The 13,200-nt window shown below is 49.5% G+C and overlaps 1 protein-coding gene across 6 annotated transcripts in view; it reads left to right on the top strand.

Moving 5' to 3' along the window:
- The first annotated feature begins 1,986 nt into the window (after positions 1-1,986).
- Positions 1,987-13,200, top strand: part of TMCO4 (transmembrane and coiled-coil domains 4) — a 122,440-nt gene continuing 111,226 nt past the window's right edge. For 2 of the 6 annotated variants that reach the window (XM_021936768.2, XM_021936757.2), the window contains exon 1: positions 1,987-2,097. The gene's annotated coding sequence lies outside the window, so the exon portion shown is untranslated. Of the gene's footprint in view, positions 2,098-2,347; positions 2,430-2,529; positions 2,795-4,081; positions 4,521-13,002; positions 13,124-13,200 lie in introns of those variants that run through there. The other 4 variants (XM_031664922.1, XM_031664932.1, XM_031664928.1 and 1 more) reach the window with 4 other exon arrangements.

Raw genomic sequence — 13,200 nt, 5'->3', positions numbered from 1 at the left:
TCCTTTGGGGTAGAGTTACTTAGAGGAGATGAAATTCTTCAATGACCAATACCAAACATTAAAAAATCTCAAAAGCATGCACCAAAAGGGGTAAACATATTTTCTCCATCTTTCCTACCCATAGCCTCAATGATGGGATTAGGGCCTGTGTGCAGTGGCCCTGAACAGGTCTCCAACCAAAGGTCTCCAACCAAATTAGAGACAGGGCTAAGCTGGGGAGTGTAGAGTGATGCATGGTCCCACAAAGCTGATCTGGCTGGAAGGGGCTACCAGACATTGAGAGGAGGGCTGGCTGAAATTCTCTATCTTGACAAAGCTCACATGCTCAGATATAACCCCTTATTCCCCTAAAGCCTACACATGATTGACCCATTTGACCCTCACAATAACTTCATGGGTGGGTAGAGTTGCCCTTCTTGGTCCTCATTGGCCAGTGGGGAGATGAGCAGATGGAGGATGGAACATTTCACAAGGTACATGAGTCCCAGGCTCTGAGCTGTGATGCTGGTCTCTGACTCCCGTCAGTACCTTTTCCTCCCATAACCCTAGACTGTCTTCACTGGGAGAAAGGGCAACAGCCTCTGAGGCCGCGATGATTCATGCTCTAGCTCTGGCACTCATTAGCTGTGGCTTCTGCACTGTCTGCACCTGAGCCTGGGTTTCCTCTCCTTTAGAATGGGTGTGATGAAATTTCACAGGGTTGCTAGGGGAAAGAGATCCATTCATTAAGTGCTTCTTTTTAGCACCTACAAGTGCTAGGCACAGCCCCTGGGGCTGGGCTCACAGAGGAGAGCAAGGCAGCCTAAACCCACCCACCTCCAGGGCTTTCAAAGTCTAGTTGGGGCTGTGCACAGTGGCTCACGCCTGTAATCCCAGCACATTGGGAGGCTGAAGTGGGTGGATCACCTGAGGTCAGGAGTTCGAGACCAGCCTGACCAACCTGACCAAGGTTGCCACCGCAACCTATCTCTACTAAAAATACAAAAATTAGCTGGGCATGGTGGCTGGTACCTGTAATCCCTGCTACTAGGGAGGTTGAGGCAGGAGAATTGCTTGAATCTGGGAAGCAGAGGTTGCAGTGAGCCGAGACCGAGCCATTGCATTCCACCCTGGGCAACAAGAGCAAAACTCCACCTCAAAAAACAAACAAAAAAAAAGTTGGAGAGGCAGAACATAAAGTAGGAAACAGAAAAATGAACAAAATAATTTCAGAGTGATAAATACTATGATTAAAATAGAACAGGACTGGAGGCCTGGTGCATGATTCCACAGCCTTTAGAACTGTACCTGGCGCAGGCCGGCCGCAGTAGCTCAGGCCTGTTATCCCAGCACTTCGGGAGGCCAAGGAGCGTGGATCACCTGAACTCAGGAGTTCGAGACCAGCCTGGCCAACATGGTGAAACCCCGTCTCTACTAAAAATACAAAAATTAGCCGGGTGTGGTGGCACGCACCTGTAGTCTCAGCTACTAGGGACGCTGAGGCAGGAGAATCGCTTGAACCCAGGAGGCGGAGGTTGGAGTGAGCTGAGATCGGGCCACTGCACTCCAGCCTGGGTGACTGAGCGAGACTCCATCAAGAAAGAAAAAAAGAAAGAGAGAGAGAGAAGGAAGGAAGGAAGGAGAAAAAAGAACTGTACCTGGCACGTAGTAGGTGCTCAGTAAATTTGTTCAATGACTGAATGTGCTGGGTGGTCAGGGAAGACTCTCAGATGGCATCCCGAGAGGAGACCAGAATGGAAAGCGGGAAATGGACTGGGGGAAAGGGAGGCCTGAAGGCAGAGAGTCCCAGGCACGGCAGCCTCCAGGCAGAGGCCCTGAGACAGGACCAAACTTAGCGTTAGGGAAAATGAAAGAAGAATCAGGAGGAACTGAGATATCTGAACACTTTGCAAACTACAAAGTGCTGCATACACGTGCGGGAAGGCGGTTTCTGTGACTGGTTCTTTGTTTACATTATACATTTTTGAAGAGTTCTTCCATCGCCGTGGCTTTGGGGCACGCTGCTTTAGTGGCCGAGTCCTTCGCGGGCAGTTTCTGCAAAGGCCAACCCTGCAGGTCCCTTCTCCCGCTCCGCGCTGTCTCGCTGCTTCCTGGAGGGTAAATGGACCCACACACAGATGTGGCCCTGCGGACTAGCCGGTCACCTGCAGAGGCCGGCACCCCTGTCGCGATGGGTGGTGGAAGTGGGGCAGAGGTGGGACGAGCCAGGTCGGGACCCGCAGCTGGCGAGTCAGAGCCTGGAAGGCCCCGCGCCCCCGCGCCGCGCTCCCGAGTGCTCCGCCCGGCCGGCGGCGACCAGGCGAGCTCGGGGCAGGCGGCGGGACGGGCCGGGCCCGGGGCCGGGACGCGGCCGGGAGGGGAGGGGCCGGGCGGGAGGAGCAGCTCGCCGCTTTCGCCGCCTCCGCCTTTGCCTTCGCTGCCGCCTCCAGGTAAGGGGGCCCCGGAGCCGCCAGGCCACGGTGGCGCGCACCTCGCTGGGCCACTCCCCGCCGGCCCCACGCGGGGCACTCTGAGCCCGGCCCAGCCCTGGGGCCCTTTGCCCTGCGCCCCGCCCTCCACCCCAGGGACGCTGGACCCACCAGGAAACGGCCGCGCGCTCCCCGGCGCTGCCTGCCCTGAGCCAGGCCGCCTGCTGGTGGTTGGTTTTCAGAGCCGGAAGTGCTTTTAGAAATCTTGTGGGGCGGCAGAGGGGGAAACTGAGGCTGGACGGAGCATTCGGGCGACTCTGGCCTCGGCCTCCGAGTTCTTAGAGGTGACCCAGCCGCTCCCTTGACAAATGAGGACGCTGGTCAAGGTCAGAGGGGAAGGGGGCTTGTCCAAGGTCTCACAAGAGGTCACTGTGCTTCCCCTTGCCCCACGTGGCCCCTCCACCTCCCTGTCAGGAAGGCCTCTAGGACTCTCTCGCCTTGTCTCTCCCTGCCCCCCCGTTCCCCCTCACCCCCGCCCCGCAGACTCTCAAACAGAGCGTTCTAGCGGGGCTTGGGAAGCCTCTGGAGAAAAGCCAGGCCTCTCATGTTACAAGGAGGCCGTGTCTTCTGGCGCCCATGCCTGAAGTTACAGGAGGGAAGAATTACTGCTGCTGACTTTTGAGTGGATTTTAAAGCTGGGTAAACTGAGGCTCAGAGAGGTGAAGTAACTTCCCCAAGACCACGCAGCTAGGAAGCAAGAGAGAAAAACCTGGGCTACCTGCCTGGAGAGCCTGACCCAGTGCTTGGCACAGAGTTGGCCTCCACAATGCCTTTGTCGTCACCAGCCCAGCTCTTCCCTGGGGTGGCACTGGGAATTGCGAGCAGAGCCAGGCTAGCATCCCAGACTACTACCTAACTCGAAGTAGGAGTCAGCACATGAACCCCCTTTCCCCTAACTCAGTGTTAATTTCATTGCAGAAAATATGAAACTCTTTTTAAGCTTTGGGGACATCCATTTGTTCATTCAACAAATGGCTTTGGATTGTTCATTCAAATATTTGTTGAGCTCCTACTTTGTGCATTGTTTAGGCACTGAGGATACAGCAGTGAAAAAAACGAGCCCTGCCCTCAGGAAGTACACTCTAGAGGGTGAAATAAAGCCCTGCCCTTCGGCCTGGGGAGGGAGGGCTGGGCACAGGGGAGACCATTGGCGTTTCCCCAGCTGTGAAGTACATGAAGACAGCAGAAGAGACCGGTGTTAGAGTGGCCTCAAGCCCTCGTGTGCAGCATCAGACAGAGATGGGCTCAGGTGTTAGATTTGCAGCTTTGTAACTGAGTGATCAGGCAAGCTCAATGACCTCTTTTTGCCTCAGTTTACTCATTTGTGATATACCCATCTCCAAGGTTGTTGTGAAAATTAAAGGAGCTGAAGCCACAAAAGGCCCAGTGCAGTGTCTGACACTTTGGAAGACTATACTTTTTTTTTTTTTTTTTTTTTTTTTTGAGATGGAGTCTTGCTCAGTCGCCCAGGCTGGAGTGCAGTGGTGCGATCTCGGCTCACTGCAAGCTCCACCTCCCGGGTTCTTGCCATTCTCCTGCCTCAGCCTCCCGAGTAGCTGGGACTACAGGCGCCCACCACTACGCCTGGCTAATTTTTTTGTATTATTAGTAAAGATGGGGTTTCACCGTGTTAACCAGGATGGTCTCAATCTCCTGACCTCGTGATCCACTCGCCTCGGCCTCCCAAAGTGCTGGGATTACAGGCATGACTTTATACTTTTTAGTCCTAAGGCCCAAGGAGGAGTTGGGCAGGAGGAGTTGATCGATTAGGTTGTCATAGCTCAGCATGTAGCTCCCACAAAGGCTGAGGTCTGGAGAGTTCCTCATAAGGCTCAAACCATCCCTCTCTACTCTGGTACCACTGGGCTACAAAGGCTGGATCAGCCACCAGGGCTGGCTAACGTGGGACCTAAGAAATGTCAGTGGGTGGTTTCTCATTGTGTTCTCTTTTGACCTGTGTGTTTTGTAAACAGTGTTGTACGTTATAAACTGGGGCTGCTGATGAGGAGTGGGGAAGTGGCTCTCTGGAACGTGTGACAGCAGACAGAAGGGGTGAGAGTGAAATCCAATGCACTTTCCGTTTGGCTGACCTCCACTTCAAGGTGCCCTGATATCATCATACCACCCTCTGCCTCTGCCTAAAACCCCACTCTGGCTTCCCATTTTCTTTCTTTCCTTTTTTTCCTTTCTTTCCTTCTTTCTTTCTTCTTTCCTTTTTTCTTCTTCTTTTTTTTTGAGACAGAGTCTCACTCTGTCACCCAGGCTGGAGTGCACTGACGCAATTTCGGCTCACTGCAACCTCCGCCTCCCGAGTTCAAGCGATTCTCCTGCCTCAGGCTTCCAAGTAGCTGGGACTACAGGCACCCACCACCATGTCCGGCTGATTTTTGCATTTTAGTAGAGATGGGGTTTCGCCATATTGGACAGGCTGGTTTTGAACTCCTGACCTTGTGATCCGCCCACCTCAGCCTCCCAAAGTACTGGGATTGCAGGCATGAGCCACTGCGCCTGGCCTTGGCTTCCCATTTTTTTAGGGAAAAGAGCAAAAACCTTTTACACGAACCAGAAGGCTGTGCACCCCTGTCCCCCAGCTTACACCTCCAGCCGCATCTCAGACACTTATCAACAGCCCTCTGTGCCCAGGCATGCCACCCCTCCCTCCTTGGGACCTTTGCATCTGCTCTTCCAGGCCACTCCTACCCCCTGCTTCCCTTTTCCCAGGTAACATCTTCTGATTCTTCACATTTTAGCCCTACCCAGACTTGTACTCCAAATGCCTCAGGCCACAAGACTTCTCCTGTATGTGAGAGGTTAAGTTCAGGGTGGAATTATACACTCATTGCTGGGATTAATTCCTGTTATACCCTGTACACCACCCTAACTGTAACCCCTGTGACCTCCAGGACCAGGGCTAGTAGGTCCTCAGTAATGCTTAGTAGGTCCTCGGTAATGACATCCACCGATAGGGAGGCCGTCTTGAGCACATTGGGGACCTCACTTTACATAAAACGATATTGTCCTTCAACAAAATCTGCTGAAGTCATTTTTCAGTTGTGGCTTGTTTCATTCAGCACACAGGGATGGAGCCCCTGCTCTGCCACATGCTGTCCTAGGATATGTCTGGGAACATGGCCCAAAAGCCACTGCCTTTCTGAGCTTCCTCTAGTGAGGGAGATAGACCGTAAATAAATCTATAATACATTGTCAAGTGGTGATAAATTTGATAAAGAAAATCATAGGCCAGGCGCGGTGGCTCACGCCTGTAATCTCAGCATTTGGGAGGCCAAGGAGGGCGGATTACAAGATCAAGAGATTGAGATCTACTAAAAATACAAAAATTAGCTGGGTGTGGGGGTGCGTGCCTGTAGTCCCAGCTACTTGGGAGGCTGAGGCAGGAGAATCGCTTGAATCCGGGAGGTGGAGCTTGCAGTGAGCCAAGATCGAGCCACTGCACTCCAGCCTGGTAACAGAGCAAGACTCCATCTCAAAATAAATAAATAAATAAAAATCACAAAGGGTTGGGTTGGAGGCAGGAGTGGAGGGGCTGGCTATTTTACACTGGAATGAATAACCAAAATATTAATTGGAAAGCCCTGGTGCCCCGGGCTTCATCCACTCTCACCCTGACCCTCCTGTTCAGGGAGACAGACACATTGGCAACCGGCCATTATGTCCGAGAAGAGGTGGAGGGGCCCAGATGAAGTCTTTGGGGCTTCAGAGGTGGCAGGCCCCACATTCGCTGGACAAATCCAGGGAAGTGCATGGCAACCCCTCCCCCCGCCCAACTTAGTAAAGTGGAGAAGGACTTGGAATTTGAGGTCACACAGGCCTGGAAGGAGCATCCTAGGTCTTGCCAGCTGTGTGACTTCCGCTTCTGTGAGTCTCAGTTTTCTCATCTGTAAAATGGGGACAGTGATTGTCTCTTCTTAATAAGGTTGTTAGGAAGCTGAAGTGGGATCATGGAAGTAGGCCCCAGAAGATCTATGCTGATTTTATTATTAAACTGTGCTTTTGGAAAAGGACACCATTTGGACAGGGCGACCCAGATGGGAGAGAACAGCCTGAGCTGAGGCCTGAGGTGGTATCCCAGCGTGAACTGGAAGCAGGGGAGTGCAGTTTAGCTGAGGATGAGCTGCAAGCAGGGAGTGAAAGAAAACAAAGCGGGAAAGGCAGGTTAGGCCCGTCCACAGGTGCTTGGGGCTCAGAAGTGGGATGTGAGCCTGTGGATTGATGAGAACTCGTCAGATTCATCCAATTTGCTAGTTTTCAAATTGTGTTGGAAATCTCTGGCCAGGATGTAAACTAGACCAAAGAGAGGTAGAATAGCACCATTGTGAAGATGGCTGCCTGTGGCCTAAGATCCAGGCACAAGTTTATATACCACGTGACTCGTCCAGTGACCTTGACCTTCAATTCTCAGGGCCTCTCTGTCCCCATCTGTGGAAGGATGATAATAGCACCCACCTTGTAGGATTGTTGAGAGAAAATAAGATGATGTGTGGAAAGAGGTGACACGTGGCTAACATTTGTCCACCTTTTACTGTTGTGATTTTTAAATGTTTAAAAATTTTTTTAACTTTAAATTTTTAATTAATTTATTTATTTATTTACTTTTTGAGACAGAGCTTTGCTCTTGTCACCCAGGCTGGAATGCAATGGCACTATCTCGGCTCACTGCAACCTCTGCCTCCTGGATTCAAGCGATTCTTCTGCCTCAGTCTCCTGAGTAGCTGGGACTACAGGTGCCCGCCACCATGCCCAGCTAATTTTTGTATTTTTGGTAGAGACAGGGTTTCACCATGTTGTCCAGGCTAGTCTTGAACTCCTGACCTCAGGTGATCCGCCCAACCTCAGCCTCCCAGAGTGCTGGGATTACAGGTGTGAGCCACTGCGTCTGGCCCTAATTTTTTTTAAATGTAAAAATTGTGATAAAATACACACACCATGAAATTTACCTTTGTAAATTTCTGTGAGTTGTCTCATTGTAATCTTCTGTGAGTCTCAGTTTTCTCATCTGTAAAATGGGGACAACGATTGTCTCTTCTTCATAAAGTTGTTGGGAAGCTGAAGTGGGATCATGGAAGTAGGCCCCAGAAAATCTAAGCTGATTTTATTATTAAACTGTGCTTTTGGAAAAGGGCACACATTTTAAGTGTGTAGTTCAGTAATGTCAAGCATATTCACATCGTTGTGCAACAAATCTCTAGAACTTTCCAACTGGCAGATCTGAAACTCCACACCCATTAAACAACCACCTTCCTCCCCTGTTCCTGCTCCCCGCAGCCCCTGGCAACCACCATTCATTTTACTTTCTCTCTCTATGAGTTTGACTACTCCTCATACCTCACAGAAGTGGAATTGTACAGCATTTATCTTTTTGTGACTGGCTTATGTCGTAACTTCTCAGGGTACATTCATCGTTCATGTTGTAATATGTGTCAGAATTTCCTTCCTTTTTTTTTTTTTTTTTTTGAGATGAAGTCTCGCTCTGGAGGGCAGTGGCGCGATTTCCGCTCACTGCAAGCTCCGCCTCCCAGGTTCACGCCATTCTCCTGCCTCAGCCTCCCAAGTAGCTGGGACTACAGGCACCCATCACCACGCCCGGCTGGTTTTTTGTATTTTTTAGTAGAGACGGGGTTTCACCATGTTAGCCAGGACGGTCTCCATCTCCTGACCTCGTGATCCGCCCGTCTCGGCCTCCCAAAGTGCTGGGATTACAGAGTTGAGCCACCGCGCCCAGCCTATTTCCTTCCTTTTTTAAGACTGAATAATGTTCCACTGTGTGTATGGATCGTATTTTGTTGATCTATTTGTCTGTAGATGGGCATTTGGGTTGCTTCTAACTCTTGGCTATTGTGAATAATTCTGTAAACATGGGTGTACAAATATCTTTTGGAGACCCAGCTTTCAATTGTTTTGCATATATACCCAGAAGTGGTATTACTGGATCATGTGCTATTATGATTTGAAGGTGGGGTATTGAGGGTTCCCCTCTGTGTCTCATCCTGCCCATCACTCTGGGGCTCTGGGGGGCAGTTTGAAAACCAGTGGGTCAAATGGACTATTACAGACTTTGCCATTTCTCCCACTTCCTTCTCAGGCAAATTTGTCTCTGTAATTATTTTGTAGTTATCCCAAGTGGAAACCACCATTCAGTCAACAACTGTTGCTGAGTTGCCACTGTGCTTACCTGTGAGCAGAGGGAGATAGAAGATAAATGTAAATGAGTAACTGATACAGAATTGGGAGGCTAGTGTGTGCTGTGGACAAAGTAGAGCAGCTGGGTAAAGGGGCTAGAACAGGCAGTGGGCAGGGTGGCTGCACCGAAGTGTGAGATTTGATCTCAGACAGGAAGGAGGTGAGGGAGTTGGCTGTATCCTTATCTGGGGGATAATCATTCCTAGCTGTGGGAATGGCCAATGCAAAGGCCGTGAGGTGGGAACGGGCCTGGTGGGGTCCAGGAGCTGCAGGGAAGAAGGTGTGGCTGGAGCAGCATGGGAGAGGCAACGGGGGTGGGGGGCAGAGAGGCCACTCAGGCCGATTGCAGCAGCCCCATCACCATTGTAAGGACCTTGACTTTGAGAAGGGAGTCTTGGAGGGTTTGGAGCAGAGGAGGGGCATGGCCTGACTCTGAGATGGTGCTCTCTGGGTGCTATGTATGAACAGCTGGGGTGAGGGCAGAAAAAAACAGATGTGTGGAGAGGCGTGACCCAGTAAGAGGTGACGGTGATTAATACCAGGCAGGGGAAGGAAGAGAGCAGTGGTAAATGTGGGCACACATCACAGGGCCTGGGTGTCCACCCCAATGGCACTGTCACCCCACCCACCTTCCTGCCCCTCCTCCAGACCGCTGACGCAAGAGTGGGAGGGGAGCTTTCCTTCCATGCCAGCATCTCTGTTTTCTTCTGGTCTGTAATGCGATTGTCCAAAACCCTCTGGGTTCTTCTATGTTGGAACTGTTGCCATGGAGACCTCCTGAGATGCCTCACTGACCTCTAGCTTCCAATTTGACTTTGGATAGAGGTGTAGAATGAATGGGTATCTCTTCTAAATGGCTGCAGAGGGTGCTAACCTGGGCCCACCTAGACTCTGCCCTTCTAGGAGCATCTCAAGATTGCTTTATTTTGGCTGTGGGGTGCGTGTGTATTGTAACCTTCTACTATGCTCTGTGGCATTTCTGGCCTAAGGATGGTGCCATAGCTTTACGTGGTGTAAATGATTTCTTAGCCAAATGCTTTTCTTTCTCCTTGGCCCCAGAATAATTAGTCTTCAGCCTTTCCATGACGCTGTAGCGCCATCTCCCTATTAATGGTTATTTTATTGCACCGGAGAATCATTTAAAAACTCAACTGCAATCAGAAAAAGGAGAGAGAGAGAAAGCCTGGTGGGGTCCAGGAGCTGCAAGGAGTAGGGTATGGCTGGAGCAGCATGAGAGAGGCGGCACACTAATAGAATCACTTACCCACACTAATATAAGTCACATCAAATTTGACCTTGAGGCTGGGCGTGGTGGCTCACGCCTGTAATCCCAGAACTTTGGGAGGCCGAAGTGACAGTTTCACTTGAGCCAGGTGTTCGAGACCAGCCTGGCCAACGTGGTGAAACCCTGTCTCTACTAAAGATACAAAACTTGGCCAGGCATCGTGGTATGCACCTGTAATCCCAGGTACTTGGGTGGCTGAGACAGGAGAATTGCTTGAACCCAGGAAGTGGAGGTTGCACTGAGCCCAGATTGTGCCACTGCACTCCAGGTTGGGAAACAGAGTAAGACTTTGTCTCAAAAACAAACAAACAAACAAAAAAAAAGTTTGACCTTGACCTTCACTGACTGCTCCAAGAGGGGGAAAAAAAGGCCAGAGCTGGCTGGCATGTAAAGAAAAAACAAAAGTTCATTCTTGCATGTGATCTTCTAAAGGCCCAGGTCATGGAGTTTTAAGGACGATTTAAAGGATTTTCAAAGATGGTATTGACCATACTTGATTTTCTCCTTGGTGCTGACTTTGGAATTTTTCATCTCTCCAAGAAGAAATCCAATGGTATTGTTTATGGCATCAGTCAACAAATATTCAGAGGGCCCACTGTGGGTGCTTGTGGAGCTGAGGTCAGATATTTATGGAATGTCTCACTGCCCCCACTACTTACAAAAATGACCCAGTCAGCATTTTCTTTGGTGACAGATGATGTGACTGGCTAGACACAAGTCATAATCGTAGCATATCAAAACGAGGTCCCATTCCAAAATGACCTCTGTCCATCCTGGGTCTGGGCTGTGCAGCTGAGCTGTAGGCATGGGTTTGCCCTGTTATTCTCACTCTGTATCTGTTGTTTCCCTGGAGAACGCGTCGTCTTCTAGGTCAAGTGTGGGTCTTTCTTGGAGTTCCTTGGTGTAGTACTTCATTTTCATGCTGCCGATGAAGACATACCCGAGACTGGGTAATTTATAAAGAAAAAGATGTTTAATGGACGCATAGTTCCGTGTGCCTGGGGAGGCCTCACAATCACGGCGGAAGGTAAAAGGCACGTCTTACATGACGGCAGGCAAGAGAGAAGTGATAACCAAGCAAAAAGGGGTTTCCCGTTATAAAATCATCAGATCGCCTGAGAATTACTCACTATCACAAGAACAGCACAGGAAAGACCCACCCCCATGATTTAGTTACCTCCCACCAGGTCCCTCCCACAATGTGGGGATTGTGGGAGCTATAATTCAAGGTGAGATTTGGGTGAGGACACAGCCAACCTATATCATTTGATGTCTTCACAGTACCTGGGACAAGAACCTCAGGAGGCTACTGGGAGCTGGGAGCTCCTCCTTCCGTCAGTGACTCCTGAGCCCCAGGGCGCTGCTGGACCAGGCCTGTGTGTCTTAGGTGACCCCAGGGCACAGAGGTACTGCTGGTCCTGACAGAAGGGACTTTTTCTTGTCGCAGGAATATAGCACTCTCTTGGAATCAGTGTAACTTCTCAGACACACTTGAGATCCAGTTTTACTTTGGACTGGATCCTGATCCCAAATCAGATCAACGGGTGGAGGCCCCCAAGGACCAGACACACAGCAGGTGGCACATCTCCCACCCCACAGCTGCCCCTATGTTTGTGCAGCTGGAAGAGTTTGGGGTCCCAGCCTGTCCAGTTGGACAATTCATAGGGTTGAAACCATGGGCTCCCCCATTCCGGCATCATGGAGAGCTGAGAAGCTGAGAATTGCCCTGTCTGTCCCACCAACCCTTGTTCATTTCTTTTTCTTTTCTTTATTTTTAAGTTCTGGGATACATGTACAGGATGTGCCGTTTTGTTACATAGGTAAACATGTGCCATGACGGTTTGCTGCACCTAGCAGCCTATCATGTAGGTATTGAGCCCAGCATGCATTAGCTCTTTTTCCTAATGCTCTCTCTCCTTGCACCCCACCCGCTGACAGGCCTGTGTGTGTTCTCCTTCCTGTGTCCATGTGTCCTCATTGTTCAGCTCCCACTTATAAGTGAGAACATGTGGTGTTTGGTTTTCTGTTCCTGAATTAGTTTACTGAGGATAATGGCTCCCAGCTCCACCCATATCCCTGCAAAGGATATGATCTCATTCCTTTTAATGGCTGCATGGTATTGCATGGTATATGTGTACCACATTTTCTTTATACAGTCTATCATTGATGGGCATTTGGGCCGATTCCATGTCTTTGCTATTGTGAATAGTGCTGCAATGAACATACACGTGCAGGTATCTTTGTAATAGAATGGTTTATATTCCTTTGGGTGTGTACCCCGTAATGAGATTGCTGGGTCAAATGGTATTTCTGCTTCTAGATCTTTGAGGAATCGCCATACCATCTTCAACAACGGTTGAACTAACTTACATTCCCACCAACAGTGTAAGAGCATGCCTATTTCTCTGCAGCCTCGCCAGCATCTGTTGTTTCCTGACTTTTTAATAATTGCCATTCTGACTGGCATGAGATGGTATCTCATTGTGGTTTTGATATGCGTTTCTCTAATGATCAGTGATGTTGAGCTTTTTTTCATGTTTCTTGACAACATGAATGTCTTTTGAGAAGTGTGCGTTCATGTCCTTTGCCCACTTTTTAATGGGGTTGTCTGTTTTTTTCTTGTAAATTTGCGTAAGTTCCTTGTAGCGTCTTGATGTTAGACATTTATCAGATGGATAGATTGCAAAAACTTTCTCCCACTCTGTAAGTTGCCTGTTCGCTCTGATGATAGTTTCTTTTGCTGTGCAGAAGCTCTTTAGTTTAATCAGATCCCATTTGTCAGTTTTTGCTTTTGGTGATTTCGTCATAACATCTTTGCCCGTGCCTATGTCCTGAATGGTATTGCCTAGATTTTCTTCTAAGGTTTTTATAGTTTGGGGTTTTACATTTACGTCTTTAATCCATCTTCAGTTAATTTTTGTATACGGTGTAAGGAAGGGATCTAGTTTCAATTTTCTGCATATGGCTAGCCAGTTCTCCCAGCATCATTTATTAAATAGGGAATCTCTCTCTCTCTTTTTTTTTTTTTTTTTTTTTTTTTTTTTGAGGCAGAGTCTCACTCTGTTGTCACCCAGGCTGGAGTCCAGTGGCAGGATCTCAGCTCACTGCAGCCTCTACCCGCAAGGCTCAAGTGATTCTCCCACCTCACCCTCCCGAGTAGCTGGGACTGCAGGTACTCACCATCATGCCTGACTAATTTTTGTATTTGTTGTAGAGATGAGGTTTTGCCATGTTGTCCATGCTGGTCTC

The sequence above is a fragment of the Papio anubis genome, chromosome 1 (assembly GCF_008728515.1).
Source record: "Papio anubis isolate 15944 chromosome 1, Panubis1.0, whole genome shotgun sequence".
NCBI classification, from domain to species: Eukaryota; Metazoa; Chordata; class Mammalia; order Primates; family Cercopithecidae; genus Papio; species Papio anubis.
Note: the sequence above shows the minus strand (reverse complement) of the source record. Positions and strands in the feature narration are given on the sequence as shown.